The 15,008-nt window shown below is 39.7% G+C and overlaps 1 long non-coding RNA gene across 1 annotated transcript in view; it reads left to right on the top strand.

The window, feature by feature from the left end:
* The window catches only part of LOC137458550 (uncharacterized), a 40,617-nt gene extending 25,974 nt beyond the window's left edge, over window positions 1-14,643 (top strand). The window contains exon 3 of the long non-coding RNA XR_010991818.1: window positions 14,613-14,643. This is a non-coding gene — a long non-coding RNA (uncharacterized lncRNA). The remainder of the gene's footprint in view (window positions 1-14,612) is intronic.
* Window positions 14,644-15,008: the final 365 nt, after the last annotated feature.

Raw genomic sequence — 15,008 nt, 5'->3', positions numbered from 1 at the left:
TGCATATGTAAGTAAAGGAATAAACTTATCTAACTTACCTGAAGATGTTACATACTTGTTCTCTAATATCCTGGTGTTGTGGAAGGCCATGTTAAGTTTTCTGGAGCAGATCTCCAGAACTGGGCACAAAATACAATGTTTATGAACTAACCAGTGCTGTATGGAAGATATTGTAGTCTACCATCAGTATCTTCTGCTGCAATACTTCTCCCTTGTTGTGTGACCTCACATGACCACTGACTCCCCAGCATGTGACAGGAGCCACGTGGATGCTCCACAAGATTCCAAGAGTGGTTCAGTGCTCCATGGAGGTTTGGGAACATTGATTTATCCCATAGATAGAAGAAGATTATCAAAGTTTTCCACTGTTTCACTCTCCTGTTGGTTGATGACAATGTTTGGGAAAGAATAGGATCTCTGTCTTTTCTGTGTGATCAAATGCTTCTGCAGCTGAAGATGAGGCTAAAGGGAAGAGAAAGATGAAACAACACTCTTACTTTTTACTTATTTTATTTTTTAACTCTCCCCCCCCCTTATAAACAGTGTATTTATTCTTATTATCAATGCATTTTTCAACTTGATAAGGAAAACTAGGGCTGGATCTGTGGAAGAACTCCATAATTTTCTTCCTTTGTCTGCAAAATTGCATCATTGCTCGGAATGTAAAACTTGATGGCTAGTTGTTATCTCATGATATTATCTTCTGATTATTTTGGTACTTCAGACTCCTCAGTGATGTTGAGAAATTTATGTTAAACTTCTAGAAATCAGAAGTGTTCTGTTGTATGTTTAAAGAATTAGACATGTTGCAATCAACATGTTTGTATTGCCTTCTCCTGTTACTGAAATGAACAATATTGTGTCACACACGGGAAATTAAAGTATACTCACTTGTAGGCATTTGGAAATCTTCAGAACCAAGTGACACACAAAGTAACAAATAAGGCAAGTAACCTAGAGCAGGAAACTAAAATCCTACTTCAGAAAGTTCTTTTTTGAAAAGCTCTTTTCTCATAATTTCTGTCCTGTGCCAGTGGGCAGTCAGCAGTATGGATTCTGCCAGTCTCAGCTAACAGGATGAAATATAAGGGACTGGATATGAGGATGTTTGTTGATAATTGTTTTGAGATATTGCTCTGAAACTGCCTGACTGATAGGAGCAGAAGCCTGATAACAGAGGTCTTTCAGTACTGAAAAGGCCAGCACCAGAACAAGAGGACACAGTCTCGGGCTATGTAGGGGGAAGTTTAGGCTTGATCTTAGAAAGAAGTTCTTCACAGAAAGAGAGATTGCCCATTGGAATGGGCTGTCCAGGGAGGTGGTGGGGTCAGTGTCCCTGGAGGTGTTTGGGAAAAGACTGGATGAGGAACTTAGTGCCATGGTCTAGTTGATTAGTTAGGGTTGGGTGATTGGTTGGACTTGATGATCTTGGAGGTCTCTTCCAACTTGGTTGATTCTGTGATTCTGTGAAATGGGGCCTATAAGAAAGATGTGTATGGACTTTTTTACAAGGGCATGTATTGATGGGACAAAGGGGTAATGACTTTAAAGTGTAAGAGGGTAGATTTAGATTAGATATTAGGAAGAAATTCTGTACAGTGAGCTGTGCGAGACACTGGAAGAGATTGCCTAGAGAAGTTGTGGATGTCCCGTCCCTGGAAGTGCTCAAGGCCAGGCTGAATGGGGTGTTGAGGAGTATGATGTAGTGGAAGGTGTTGCTGCTCATGGCAGGGGGTTGGGAACTAGATGATCTTTAAGGTCCCTTCCAACTCAAATCTTTCAGTGATTCTGTGAAGAGACAGCTTTCACAGATTCACAGAACAGTTCATATTGAAAGGAGCCTCTGGACATGGCCTGTTTCAACCACCCTGATCAAAGCAGGGTCGTCTAGATCAGGTTGCTCAGACCTGTGTTCAGACAGGTTTTGAATAGTTCCAAGGACTGAGATTTCCCAGCTGGCCTGGGCAACCAGCATTTTATCACTTCTAGAGTAAAAAAGGTTTTCTCTTGTGTTGAAACTGAATTTCCTGAATCTTTGTATGTACCCATTTCCTCTTGTCCTTTCACTGGACATCACTGATAAGAGTTTGGCTCTGTCTTCTTTACTGCCTCCTATCAGATATTTATTCTGGGCTTTCTTATTCCCTAACACAGTGAGGTATGCTGTACATAAATAATAACTCAGCTTTAGAAAAAAAAGTGCAGTCATGTTTGTAGTTACTTTTATTTTTTTTTCTTCTTCCAATTACCAAAAGAGCTCCAGCCTGGAATATTTGGAACTACTGAAGCATATCTTGACAAAAATACTATCTCTGCTGCTAACTTAAGGTAACTGTGTCATCTTAACTGAGGCAACTGTGTTATCTTAACTGTGCAGCTGAAGGAGCCTTGAAAGGTTTTCTCACTATTATAAGTTGGTTTTCTACACTAGATGAAGATTGCCTAATTGCAATTTCTAGTTTCTTTAAGGGTGGTGAGGATGGGAGTGATGCTTTAAATGACTGAATAGCTAGTTAAAAGATGTATTTTTTTTTTAAGTGACACACTTAAAAATCCTAACAACCTTCTCTTCTGTATGCTGAAGTTCATGACGTAATGCTTTCTGTGAAAGGTAAGCTAGGAAAAAAGGATTGACAGCTGATTCATGCACAAGAGTGTAATTCTTAAAATCACTTCACATCAAAGCAGAAAAAACACCAAGCATTTCATTCACCATTCAAATACCTGAATTTATATTAGAGCCACAGCAAACAAAATTTAAACTGAACCACTTGCTTTCTCTGGAAAAGCATTGGCCTTTCAAGTAAGTCACAGATGTTTGTGACAGGCCAAACTTACAAGTCTGGAAGTGGAACTTCTTCCTGTGGAAGTTTGTGGTGGGTGAGGATGTTGGTAGTGCACATGCTGTGCAAGCCTTGTGTAAGGAAATTGTCCCTGGTTCTCTCCTTAAGCTCTCATTCTATTTCTCTAAATTATTTGACTTTAATATGTCCTTTGCTAACTTGATTGAATGCTCTAAAGAATAGTTTTCTTTTGCAAACAGGTGTCATGTAAATTTGGTAAATATTGGTTCTTTTGAACCCAAGCTACAAATTGATGTTAATTTCAGCTGAACATGTGAAATGGCATACAAATTGGTTTTAAAACACATCTTCAGGACTGAAATGTTTAAAAAGGTATTCATGATCAATTTTGTGTCAATCAGTTGAATATGATAGAGTAACAATGAGGGCAACAAGTATGTTGAATGAGAGAAAATTGGTGATGAGCCAACTTCCAAGGCAATTAAAAGCTGTGTTGTCAAGAACATGGCATCCCATATGGATTTCTGGTAACTGTACTGCAGGTCCACCCTTTAATCACAACAGAACTGATCCTTCCTAAGCTCCACCTAATAAATAGATGCCCATGTTAAGTGACAGTAGTTTCAACTTGCACAGCTTTCATCCCCAATACCTGTTGTATTACATTTTTGCTCTTTATAAAGGCTCCACTCACAAACATATTGCATTTATTTATTCAGGTCTTGTGTTCCTTATATTGACAAGTAGTAATATGCAGAGATGTCATTCTTGTGGGTGGAGAGAGCAACTGAATATGGCTAGGTCCTTTAATAAACTGTATAGGTTATATTTTCTAATTGATTGCTCCTTGGTTTATTTTTGGGGCGTGCTTTTTTTCATAATCAGCTTTTAGAGCTGTGGTACTTAAATACAACTTCTTCATTCCAATTAAGGCCTAGTCACTGCTGTCTAGACTGCAGTAATGATGTTGGTTGCTTTCCTGTAATAACCCTATTGATACGCCCCAAAATAGCACTGACCCTTTTTCTCAAATAGCTGATGCAGGCTGATTGTACAAATAAGGGACTGACATTCATTATATCTAGTCTGTTTTTTCACCATAAAGAGAAACTGGGCATTACAGATAAATATTGTCTTGAAAGGAAAGGGAAGGTTATAGTCTGAAAGATCTTTTTCAGCTCTTCTTGGGTAAACTGTCATTCAAGTTCCACATAGCAGGATTGCATTGCTCTAGGGAACACAAATTCATCATGAGCCAGCAACGTGCCCTTGTGGCCAAGAAGGTTAGTGGTATAAGAAGAGTGCAGCCAGCAGGTTGGGGGAAGGTTTTCCTCCCCCTCTGCTCTGCCCTACTGAGAGCACATCTGGAGTATTGTGTCCAAATCTTGGCTCAGCAATTCAAGAGAGGGAACTGCTGAAGAAAGTCAAAAGAGTGCCACAAAGATGATTAGGGGACTGGAACATCTCTCTTACAAGGAGAGGCTGAGAGACCTGGGGCTTTTTATCCTGGAAAAGAGAAGAATGAGAAGGGATCTTGTCAATACATATAAACATCTAAAAGGTGGAAGTCAAGATGTTGGAGCATCCTGGTGTCACTGTGACTATGCCTGTCCCAGGCCTGAGAGCATTGGCATCTTCCTAATGACTTCTGACCAACTTCAAAAGGTGCCAGTGGAAACCTTGTACAATCAAACTCACTAGTGGCTTTTGAATTTGCTTCACCTGTCTGGAAATGATGGTAAAGAGGGAGTGCAGATGGGTGAGGTTCCTGTTTGTCATGTGGTGACACTCAGTGCTGGCAGACTCGGCTCATCTTTTGGGAAGAAACCTGGAGATTGCAGTGGCAGTGAGACAGTGAGGCATAAACTGACTTTGGGATCTCAAGGAGTTAGTATTGGCAGAGATATTGCCTCTTGTGGTTTATTCAAAACTAGAAAGCATAGCAAGCAGGATTTTAGAGTTTGAGATGGATCACTTGAAAATTAGTGTTTCTCCTCTTTTTGTTCTCGAAATGATCTTGTTTGCTAGACAGGCCTGCTTGCACTCACCTGTGGGCTCTACATGCGTACATGCAGGCTGAGAGGTTCATAAGTGCTATTTACAACCAGGTATTTACAATCTTGCTGGCCAGAACTGAAATGTTTTCAACACTTGAATGGTACCTCCAGACTACTTGCCCCACCTACACGGAACACACTAGCTGATATGAACACACTAGCTGATATGAACACACTAGCTGATATGACCAGCTGCATGGAATTATAAATCTATAAGTTTTCACCATCCAAAATTAAACCACTTCTGGTAAAAATTTAAGTTAATTAAAAAAAAAAAAGTTATTTAACATGACTTTTGATTTTTATTCAGTTTTAACAAAGCTCATGCTTTTCCCTCTGTGCAACATTTAGAAATCAATTGTAGAACTTCTCACAATATCATTGTTACAAAAAGTCTGACAGCTATGGGGAGGAATTCTTCCTCCTCTTATGTTTTTCTGTCATTGTTGTGACAGACTGTAATGGCTTGTAGGATGGTGGGAGGCAACTCTGAGCAGCAGTGAACTTGGGAATGTTGTGCTTATCCTCTATGAGCTCTCAAATGGTATCCCAGCAGACTGATAGAAGGCTGCTTCTTGAGACCAAACATTTTCTCTTTTGAAGATCAGGGGATGCATAAGGCTCTGTAGTGATTCTGTGCAGGAGCAGGATTTGGAGGAGCAAGGAGAGCTACAAGTTGGTTTATACGTTATTATCTGAGAGGTATCAACTGGTCAGGACATGAGAGCTGTGCCAGAGAATATCAGGTACTGCTGGCTTAGCTTTTAAGTGCTAGTTCTGGTGGATTTAATTGTGGAGGTCTAAATGGATGGTTGGTTGACACCTGTGTCATTTTCCAGTGGTTATTGCCTCTTCTGCAAAAGTAAAATGGAGGATTAATATCAGTTACTTGTCTGCCCCAGGACACTACCTGCTATTTCAGCATAAATCCCACATCTGAAGTAGTTTATACTCTTGTGTTAGGTTATGGATTTAGAGGCAGACCCTAGTATTCTACCACTACCTGCACTACTAAGGCAGTAGTCTCTGGCAGAGAGGTGCAGAATAGAGGTTTGCAATAAATCACAGTGGTATTTTTAAGTCTGCTAAAGAAATCTGCCACTCAACTTGCAGGAAGAAGAATCAAGGGGTGGCCTTACTGCCACATCCAGTGAGATCTGCTTGGTATATGTGTGTGTGTGTAAAGTACTTGGGAAACCTGGCACAGGAGTCCTCTGATAGCCATACAGGGAAGGACAGGACAACTTGAACTGTGGTTTCAGTGTCACAGAGCATCCAGAAGAACCTGAGGCAGCAAGTGCTGGTCCTGTAAATTCTTCATCCTTCTCTGCCAACAGTCTTAAGAACTGCTGCTGGTGGTGTATGCAAGTATGTCCACTTACTCCTGATGTTTGAACCACAGTTTTCCAGGAACCTTCCAGCCTTCAAGGTGCCTTCTTGGAACTCCAATGTTGTTGCATTTCCCAGAAACAGCTGAGACTCTCCTCTGACTGAATTGACTTGTGTGGACACATAATCATAAAAATGCAAGGAGGTGGCAGTTTTGATCCAAAAGCAACAGGATACAGAGCACTGAGTTTGTTCAGGGCTGTAGACCTATCCTCAGTTATGTAAGGAATAAAGTTAATTGTTGGCTGGCTTCAGTGGACAACTTCATGAGCAATAATGTGTTTAATCACAAAGCCACTATAAACAGCTTGTCATGAGATGGAATTGATTTGTCAGAATCTGTTCTAAAGGAACCAGGGACCAAAGCAGCAAGGAAACTATGTGTCATCAGTACAGAATCAACCTTCCTGTCTATCTCCTTCCTAAGCAGATTTGTTCTGAACTAGTGTAGTAACAGTGTTGCCTTCTGAAAGGCACAACCTGCCTTGAAAATTTAAGTCAACCCCACAACAGAGAAATGGGAGCCATCACAAGTACTTCCTTGCAAAACCCCACTTCATCTCTGAGGTTCTGGGTGAGATTTTCAGGTGTAGCTGGGTGAGTTTCTATGTGGTGCCTGGAAAGCCAAATTAATTGAAAAACATGGCAATTATCTTCCTTGGATTGCTCTTTCTATGGGGCTTTGAAAGTATCCTTACTTTCAGTATTGCTACCACTATCACATTTCAGTTGACTGAGTTGCCTGTGAGAAATGGAATGTGGGGAAGGTGAAGTAACTGTTCTGAATAGTTTGTCTTTTAACAACCTATATATTCTGCAGGAAGTAAACAGGTATTTTAGCTGAACTGTTGGAGAGGAGAGGAGAGGGGTGAGGGAAAAGGGAAAGAAAGCTAGGAAATGAAAAAGGGAAGGAAAGGAAAAGAGGAAAAAGAATCTTCACAAATCTCTGAAATGATAATTTTTCTTCTATTATTTTTCTCTTAGAAGAACTGCACTTGAGTGACTAAGTTAAATAACACAAGCAAAAGATGATGATTCATGCTGCTTTTCCTGATAGTTTTTAATGTTCAAAAGCCAGTATCACAGCTGCAGCTTTGAATAAATGCGTGGGGAAAGGAATAAAATTATAGTAGGTATGTTAGCGTAATGTTCCCAATGTGCAGACTGTGTATGTGATTACCTAATATTCCTTACCAGCTGTTTCTTAACATTAGTCATAGTGATCTAAAACAACCACCCTCTCTTCATTTATCTCAGTAAACATTGTTCTTTTTTGAAGAGGTAAGCTGTTTAGGAACAAAAGTCGTTCCCTCCTCCCCTTCAGTTCTTTCGTACACATGTCGTAATCATCTTGAATTGGAAACAGCTATAGCTGGCTGTGTAACTAATAAACAGTGAAAGAAATATTTAAATATGGTAATAGCTATATTTGAGTATTATTATGAGTGTGTTTCCTAGTAGTGTCTGGAAAAGGCAAGGCTCTGTTCTCACGCCAGTACAAAACAAAGATAAAAGGAGGAAATGTTTTGTCTTGTTTAACACTGTACTTCTGTCTTTTCAAATGGAATCAAGATATTCTCTGCAATTCAGTGTCTGTCTTTTCACTTGAAGCTGCTTGTACTGTGCAACCATTCTGGGTTTATTCTGAGTAGGCATTATTGTCGTTCATTACCTGTTCATGCTAGGATCTTCATTAAGTGCCTGTTCCACTTACTAATGGTGAGATGTGCTCTATTCCTGCCTAGCTCATATGAAAGACTGGGGGACATGCATTCTCAAACACTCTAGGACACATTCAGTGAACTAAAATGCTGCTCAGGGTGAGAAGAATCTGTGTGTCTGAAGGGGAAAGGACAGGAGTGATTGTGAGACGTAGAAGAGGTAGCAAGTGAATCTTCTGACCCTGTGACTTCAAGTACCTTCTCTAGGCAGGGTGATGACCTTGCTTGACAGGGCAAGCCGCAAGTCAAAACCTTCCTGTAGCTGAAACCACAATACTCATTCCTTTCTCCAGAAGAAGGCCAGAGTGAAGACATGAAATGATATTTAGGGTCATAAGCTGATCATAAGCAACCTGGTCTGCACCATGTGATCTCTAAGAGGGCTTTGTTTTTATATTACATCTGTGTAAGCAAGAGTGTAATTTTTCCCCGCCCTTAACAGTGATAATTTCTCACTGCTCAGTCTAAGGAAAGATCATATTAGTTTGTGTTCTGGTATGTGGAAGACATTGAAGTGGAAGCTGAAATTTCCTACCTGATCTTGAGCAGAGTGGATTGACAGGAATGCTTTCTGTCAGCTGTCAGCAATGAAATAGATTTGTGCTCCTCTGCAAAAATAAAACCTTTGTGAAACAGAAATCAGCTGGTAAGTTGGATAAGTTTATGAATAAGTATTTAGAAATTCTATGTAAAACCCAGAACCACAAGAAACTCAAAGGACTAGCCAATGTGAAGAAAGAATCAAACTGTGCATATGCAGAAGGAAAAATACTTTATTTGTAAGTTTGAAGGCTAGTAAATGGTAGATATCAGGGCTCAGCTGGGGACTGATTAAAGATCAGTGAGGAGATCTCATTAATATGTAAAGTGCAGAATATGCACCTCTTTGTCAACATATAGCTGATGCAAAATCAAGATGGATTTCTGCATCACACCCCGCTAACCCCCCCATCCCTCATCACTCCCGACCCCCATTATTTTGTTGTGTTATTTTCTTTCTGATGGCACTGTGTTCCTGATCAAACTGATGGGCAATACAGAACAGATATCCAATCTGACTCTTATTTTTATGATTTTTTTCCCCCCTCTTCAGAAGAACAATCAACAACTAAGAGGAAATTTAAGTGATTGTCTCAGCATAGTTATAGAAAACAATCTTCAAAATGCAGGCCTCTAAAATGAAGTGTGCCATTTATAGACAGTAAATAAGCCTTCAAAACTGGAGCACATTGATCAGTGCAACACATTCTGCTCTTGCAGTTATTTAATATATGTAGAATGCCAGTATGAAGTATGTACACTCAGTGTTTCTCCGTGTACTTCTGTTTAGATGTTTGCTGCAGTGCAAGACATGTGTCAGCTGAACCATATGGTAGGATACCCGACAGAATAAAATTCAAGGCACAAACCTGAAATACTGAATTCAGGTCTTTTGTATAGGTAGCCAGCTGTTATTTAACACTGCATAATTATTTGTAGCAAAAATATTTATAGTGAGTACGTAAGCAGTGAAAGCACACATTCTGGAATGCTTTAAAAACAACTGTGTAAAAGCAATTTATATCTGAGGAAGTTTAATCCGATGTACTATGGCACACTAGCTCATGCTCCTGCTGTTGCCCATACATTATGTTAATGAAAAGCAACATCTGTAACATCTGTTATCATCACAGCATGTTTTCAGCACAGCATTAACATATATTTAGATCATGTATACAGTTTTTCTCTTCCCCTCCTCTTTTTCTGAGGTAACTGCTCCTCCTTCATATATAAACGTAATGTGCTTATATAACTAGGGGCTCCACAGGTTGAAAGGAATTCACAATGTATTTGGATCTAGTGCTAAATCCCTTTTCACTGTGAACATACAGAAGACTCTAGCTGGGAAATCATCAGCAGTTATCACACAGAATCAGAGAAACATTCAGGTTGGAAGAGACTCTCAGGATCACCAAGTTCAACCAATTAACCCTACTCTACCAGCTTCACCCCTAACACCCCCCCCCCCCCCCCAAGCACCACATCCAAATGACCTTTAAACACATCCAGGGTTGGCAACTCAATCACCTCCTTGGGCAGCACATTCCAATGCTTGAACACTCTTTCCATGAATTTTTTTTGCCTAATGCCCAGGCTAAAACTACCGAGTCGTAGCTTAAGGCTGTTCCCTCTTGTTCTATCACTAATTACATGGGAGAAGAGACCAGCACCAGCCTCTCTACAATGTCTTTTCAGGTAGTTGTAGACAGAAGTCGTGTGCAAGGCTCTTGAAAATCAGTACTTTCTTCTCTTTAGCTTATCTGTGTCAATAAGGACATTCCCTGGAGACAAAATATTAATAATTCTGAGATGTCAGCAAAGATAGTAATATATCTCCTGGATTTCTACATTTCTACAAAGCATGTTTCCTTCTTCTTAAACCAGTTGAATTAAACAAGGGATTAAAAAACTCGAATCTCATTCAAGTCTTCATTTTGACTTGTTCTTTTTGTTGGTTTGGGTGTTTTTTGTACTTAATAGGAAACAACAGTAATGAGCCAGCCAGTAGGTAACTGATACTCAGATTTCATGGACCTGTCTTGCAGTCTTCCATATTTATATATCTACTACAGAATTTACCTCTTTAGTCAGGTCTTGTGTACTAGAAAGATGATGAAATAGCAACTGTTCATCATCAATCTATTACAGATGAAAAGAACCAGCTCTGATGACGGATCTTTGGTCTCTTTTTTTCACTTTTTGTTATTCAGCTTGTGGGTGTTTGCTTATCAGACAAAGTGTGACTGAATTTGATTCACCAAGCATTTGAGCTCTAGTTTACCAGTGCTATGTAACATCAAAGTCTCTGCAGCTCAGGGTTACACCTGCAGATCTAGCTAGCTAGGTCCTGTGTTGTTCTGTGCATCCTCCCTCTTTGGTCAAACATAGCAAGAATTCGTGATCAACGCTAACATAACACAGAGTTTCAAGACCATTCCAAAATGAAAGCCTCAACATACAATGATCTGTGACTGATTGGTGATGTCTCAGGTGACAGCTTCCCGCCAAACAGTGTGTTTCCATAAATTTTGGTTATCCCCTGGAGTCTAGCTCTTGACAGCCATTGGCAATCTTGGCTATCGTTGACAGTAATCTAAGATTGCTGTCTTTGTTTTCCCCATCTGAGTAAAACAGTCAACTCAGAAAACTGCATGTTTTTCCTTCATATGATCTGAAGGGTCTGTAATTTATATGTATGTCTGTACTGCACTGTGTGACTGTTTGGAAGGATTTTCATATTCAAAACAGCTTCTGGATCACCACTGCTATGTGTGATTGTTACAAGTAGACAAAGTATAGACACAGTATAATTTTCATTAAATAATAGTAATACATTAAAATAAGTCTTGTTTTTATGCTGATCTACGCTATTAATACCTGCAAATATCCCTTGAATTTGTTACCAATTTGCTGGATAAAGGAATAACAGATGACATACTTCAAACTGTATATCATTGCAAGCCTTTTACTCTGTTGTTAGTAGTTGGTGGCTTACTATTAAACAATATTGTGTCAGGCATGATGCAAATAAGGAAAGCTGTAAGATGAAAACCTTCCAGTAATCATATTTCAGGAAAATCATGGAATAGGATCATAGAGTTTACAACTCTTCTCCCATACAATCTGGAAACATGCTGTTCTCCCCATCCTGTGCTTGGATGTTTCAGTATAGTCTCTCATACAGGAGCAGCTTCTTAATGTCAAAGGGCTTACAAGAAGGATGGATTGACACTGTTTACAAAGGTCTGTGTTCTAAGTTTCTATCCAATCCTGTGTGGATTTTTTTCTTTAACTACTTTTAGAAGAGTTAGGGAACCTGTCTTCCTCCTAAAACCAAGACAAAGGGGAATTTTGCTGAGGAGATGGGAGTTTCCTGCTGGAGCTTTCTGATTGGGCTCCTCCTCACTCTGTCCCTCTTCTCCTCTTGAGGGCTACCTTCTATGGTGCTCTGCTTTTGCTGGGCTGAGGGTAACTTTACTTATCTTGTATTAATCTTGTTATTAATTTGGTTGTTCATTAAATCCCTTTTCATTTCAGCCTATGGGTCTTCTCTCCTTTTCCTGATTCCCCTTCTACGTGGGAGAGGGATCATCAGGTGATAGAGTAACTGCTCTAGTTTAGCCCTAGATACAGACTAAAAATGGTGTGATACATAGGGTCAGGGGCTAGGGCACATGAAAAATTAATTCCTTGTCATGTGTCTCACTGCATATGTGGACATCTCAGGTTTCCACAGCACCTCCACTGCATGCTAAACTAGTTCTAACTCAACTTGCACCCTTCTATCTACATTTAAGCTACAACTTAATAGCATGAATTATTGTTTAATCTTCTGTCTTGCAGAATAACTTCCATGTGAAATACAGACAGTGAAATATTGAAAGTGTTCTTACAGTAGTTACAAGTAACACTTCTTTAACTCACGAAGCTGCAGGGTGAAATTCTTTGTCCACTGTTAGACAAAGAAATTGGAGCACATGGGCCCGTTTGGCCTGAAAAACTTACAAATTACTTCAAGAAGGTCAACACCTGCCATACTGTAAAGACACATCTCAAAAACAGATACAGTTTTTTTTTAATATGTATTTTCTTAACAGCACACATTATTAAAGAAATCAGAACAGGGATGACAAAAGTAATGACACTTTGAAAGTAGAACATATAAGAAAAGGAGACAATAAAAAGTTATGAGAACATATTAATCACACACAGTCTCACCATCTGTTGACTCCATATATATACCCCATCCTACTGCTCCATATGGTACTTGAAGATAAATACATATAATGATGGATAACAAGTGAAAAATAGCACACAAAAGGTCTAACATACACATAGTAAATAAGCATACAACATAATGACCCCATTTTGGTGTGTCTGGCATGACCCAAGAGAATACACAAGCAAGGAAAGGAGCTGATCAGCAATTGAGCAAATATGGCATTAAATACTTCTAGTCACTCCAGTCACTGAAAAGTCAAAACCCCTCAGTTATGGGAGGAGCCTTAACTGAATAGTCTAGGAAGATTAAACTCTGACAATAATGGGACATCATACAACCACAGAGCTCTGCCCAATTGCTGTCTCTCTTCCATATACATCCAAATATCAATGACTTTCTTGTCACAAATCCTGTTTTTCTTTGTCTATGGGTGCCTGCTGTAATGGAGTTTTGTATTTAAAGAAGCAGAAACCTTTGGAGATACTCTTCTTTGAACTGTGGAGCAGATGACAGAAGCAGAGAGTCTGTGCTTCCTCTTTTACTGCTGATTGTTCTTTGTGAGAAGTAGAACATCACTCAACTAAGAATCAGATCTTCTTGCATCAGAGAACAAGCCTGGCCTACAGGGAAAGTGGAAATAGTATTGCTTGGAAGGTGGATGGAGCACCAGAGGAGCTTTCAAGTGTTCATTTCTTGCTTCTCCTGCCTGCCAAGTTTTTGATAGGACCCATATTAATTGTGTGCAACATGAAAGTTAGCCATGCATTGAAGTGCTGCATTTTCTTTGTGGTCCTTCCCAGGAGAGCAGGATATTTTTTCCAACCATAACCTTTGGGCACTGAATAGAGGCAGCTTCAGCTCTTCATTCTGGTTAGAGAAGCTGGTTTGACAAACATCCTGTGGTCATTTTCAGATGTTAATTTTCTGCTTTAGTCCCATCAAAGCTTGTTTGGCCAGATATGTAACTCTATAGTCTTTCATAATTTACTGTATGAGTGATTAATGGATGGATACACTGTTTAGCATTGTCTATATTTCCCTCTTAAAAATATAGTACCAAAGATGGAATTTGTCTTGATATAAGTGGTAGCAGTTTCTATACGAATTTTCAGATTCACCTGGTACATCAAGGAACTGGGCTGAGCAAAACAGATACAAGTCTCCTAGTTCACAAGACATGTTCTGATTTGAAAGGGAAGCAGTCAGCCTCCTGCATAAATTTTACTACTTTAGAGGGACTTCCTTTCATTTGCACCCTCTTCCCTTCACCTTGTGTTTGTGGACTTCCATGTCAGGCAGAAGAGATGAGTCTCTGGGAGTTGGCTGTTACAAAGATTGTTTTGGAAAGCCATTGACTTTTTTATCTGACTGGAATTTTTTATCTGACTTTCTTAATGAGTTCTGCTTAGTGTACAAGTATATCCTATATTTCTGCTCCCACTACAACTCAAAGATTTTCCTTTGCTTTTTAAGTGAGACTATTTTCAACCTATCAAGAAAGTTATGCTGGTGCCTGAAGGAAAGTCCCTGCAAACTGCTCACCTACTGGCTGTGCTATAGCATTGGTGTCTTGGTGTTGTGAGTGGAGGACAGCATGTCATGGGAACAAACATTTCTCCATCCACTTTCCTGGTCCTTTGCAAATGATAGACCTGCCATGGGTTGAGACTCTTTCTGGGATGTGGAAGAAGCAGAGTCCTGCTCTAATACTTCACCTGCCTTCATGTGTAGCTCCAATATTAAGAGTGAGTGACATTGCTACACATACGAGAGAAGGGAGGGGATTAAACCTGGTCCAGTTGCTAAGTACTTGTGTGATTAAAAACGCAGCTCTTGTCAGGCTGTTTATTGTTCTTAGTCATGTTTTGTTTTCTTGCAGCTATGTGGACCTGATGGATGGTTATGGTTGCAGAAGGCATGTTTATCACTTCTGTTGTCAGAGCAGTGACATGTGTTCTGCAAGGTAAAATTTAGAGGCATGTGTCTCTTTGTGGCAGAACAGTGAGCTAAGAGGTTTTCATGAGGGAGTGTTAATGAGATTTTTCTATTTGTTGACCCCAGGTAATAAATGAAAGACCCAATAAAAGCCTTGAATTCTCTTTGGAAAGCTGACCTTTCTGGAGATTCAGCTTTCTTTCCACACACCCCCATCCCCCTTAATTTCTGGTCATCTGTGGAAATATTGACCTGCCATGAGAAATGCTTTTTCTAGGTTATTTCTGCTCCACTGAGGCAGTGAAGTGCTAGAAATCTTATTCTTGTGAAATTTGGAGTG

Source organism: Melanerpes formicivorus, unplaced genomic scaffold, assembly GCF_026170545.1.
Source record: "Melanerpes formicivorus ecotype bairdi unplaced genomic scaffold, bMelFor1.0.p_v2 SCAF_258, whole genome shotgun sequence".
Lineage (NCBI taxonomy): Eukaryota > Metazoa > Chordata > Aves > Piciformes > Picidae > Melanerpes > Melanerpes formicivorus.
The sequence above is the reverse complement of the archived record's forward strand: the minus strand, read 5'-3'. Positions and strand labels throughout refer to the sequence as shown.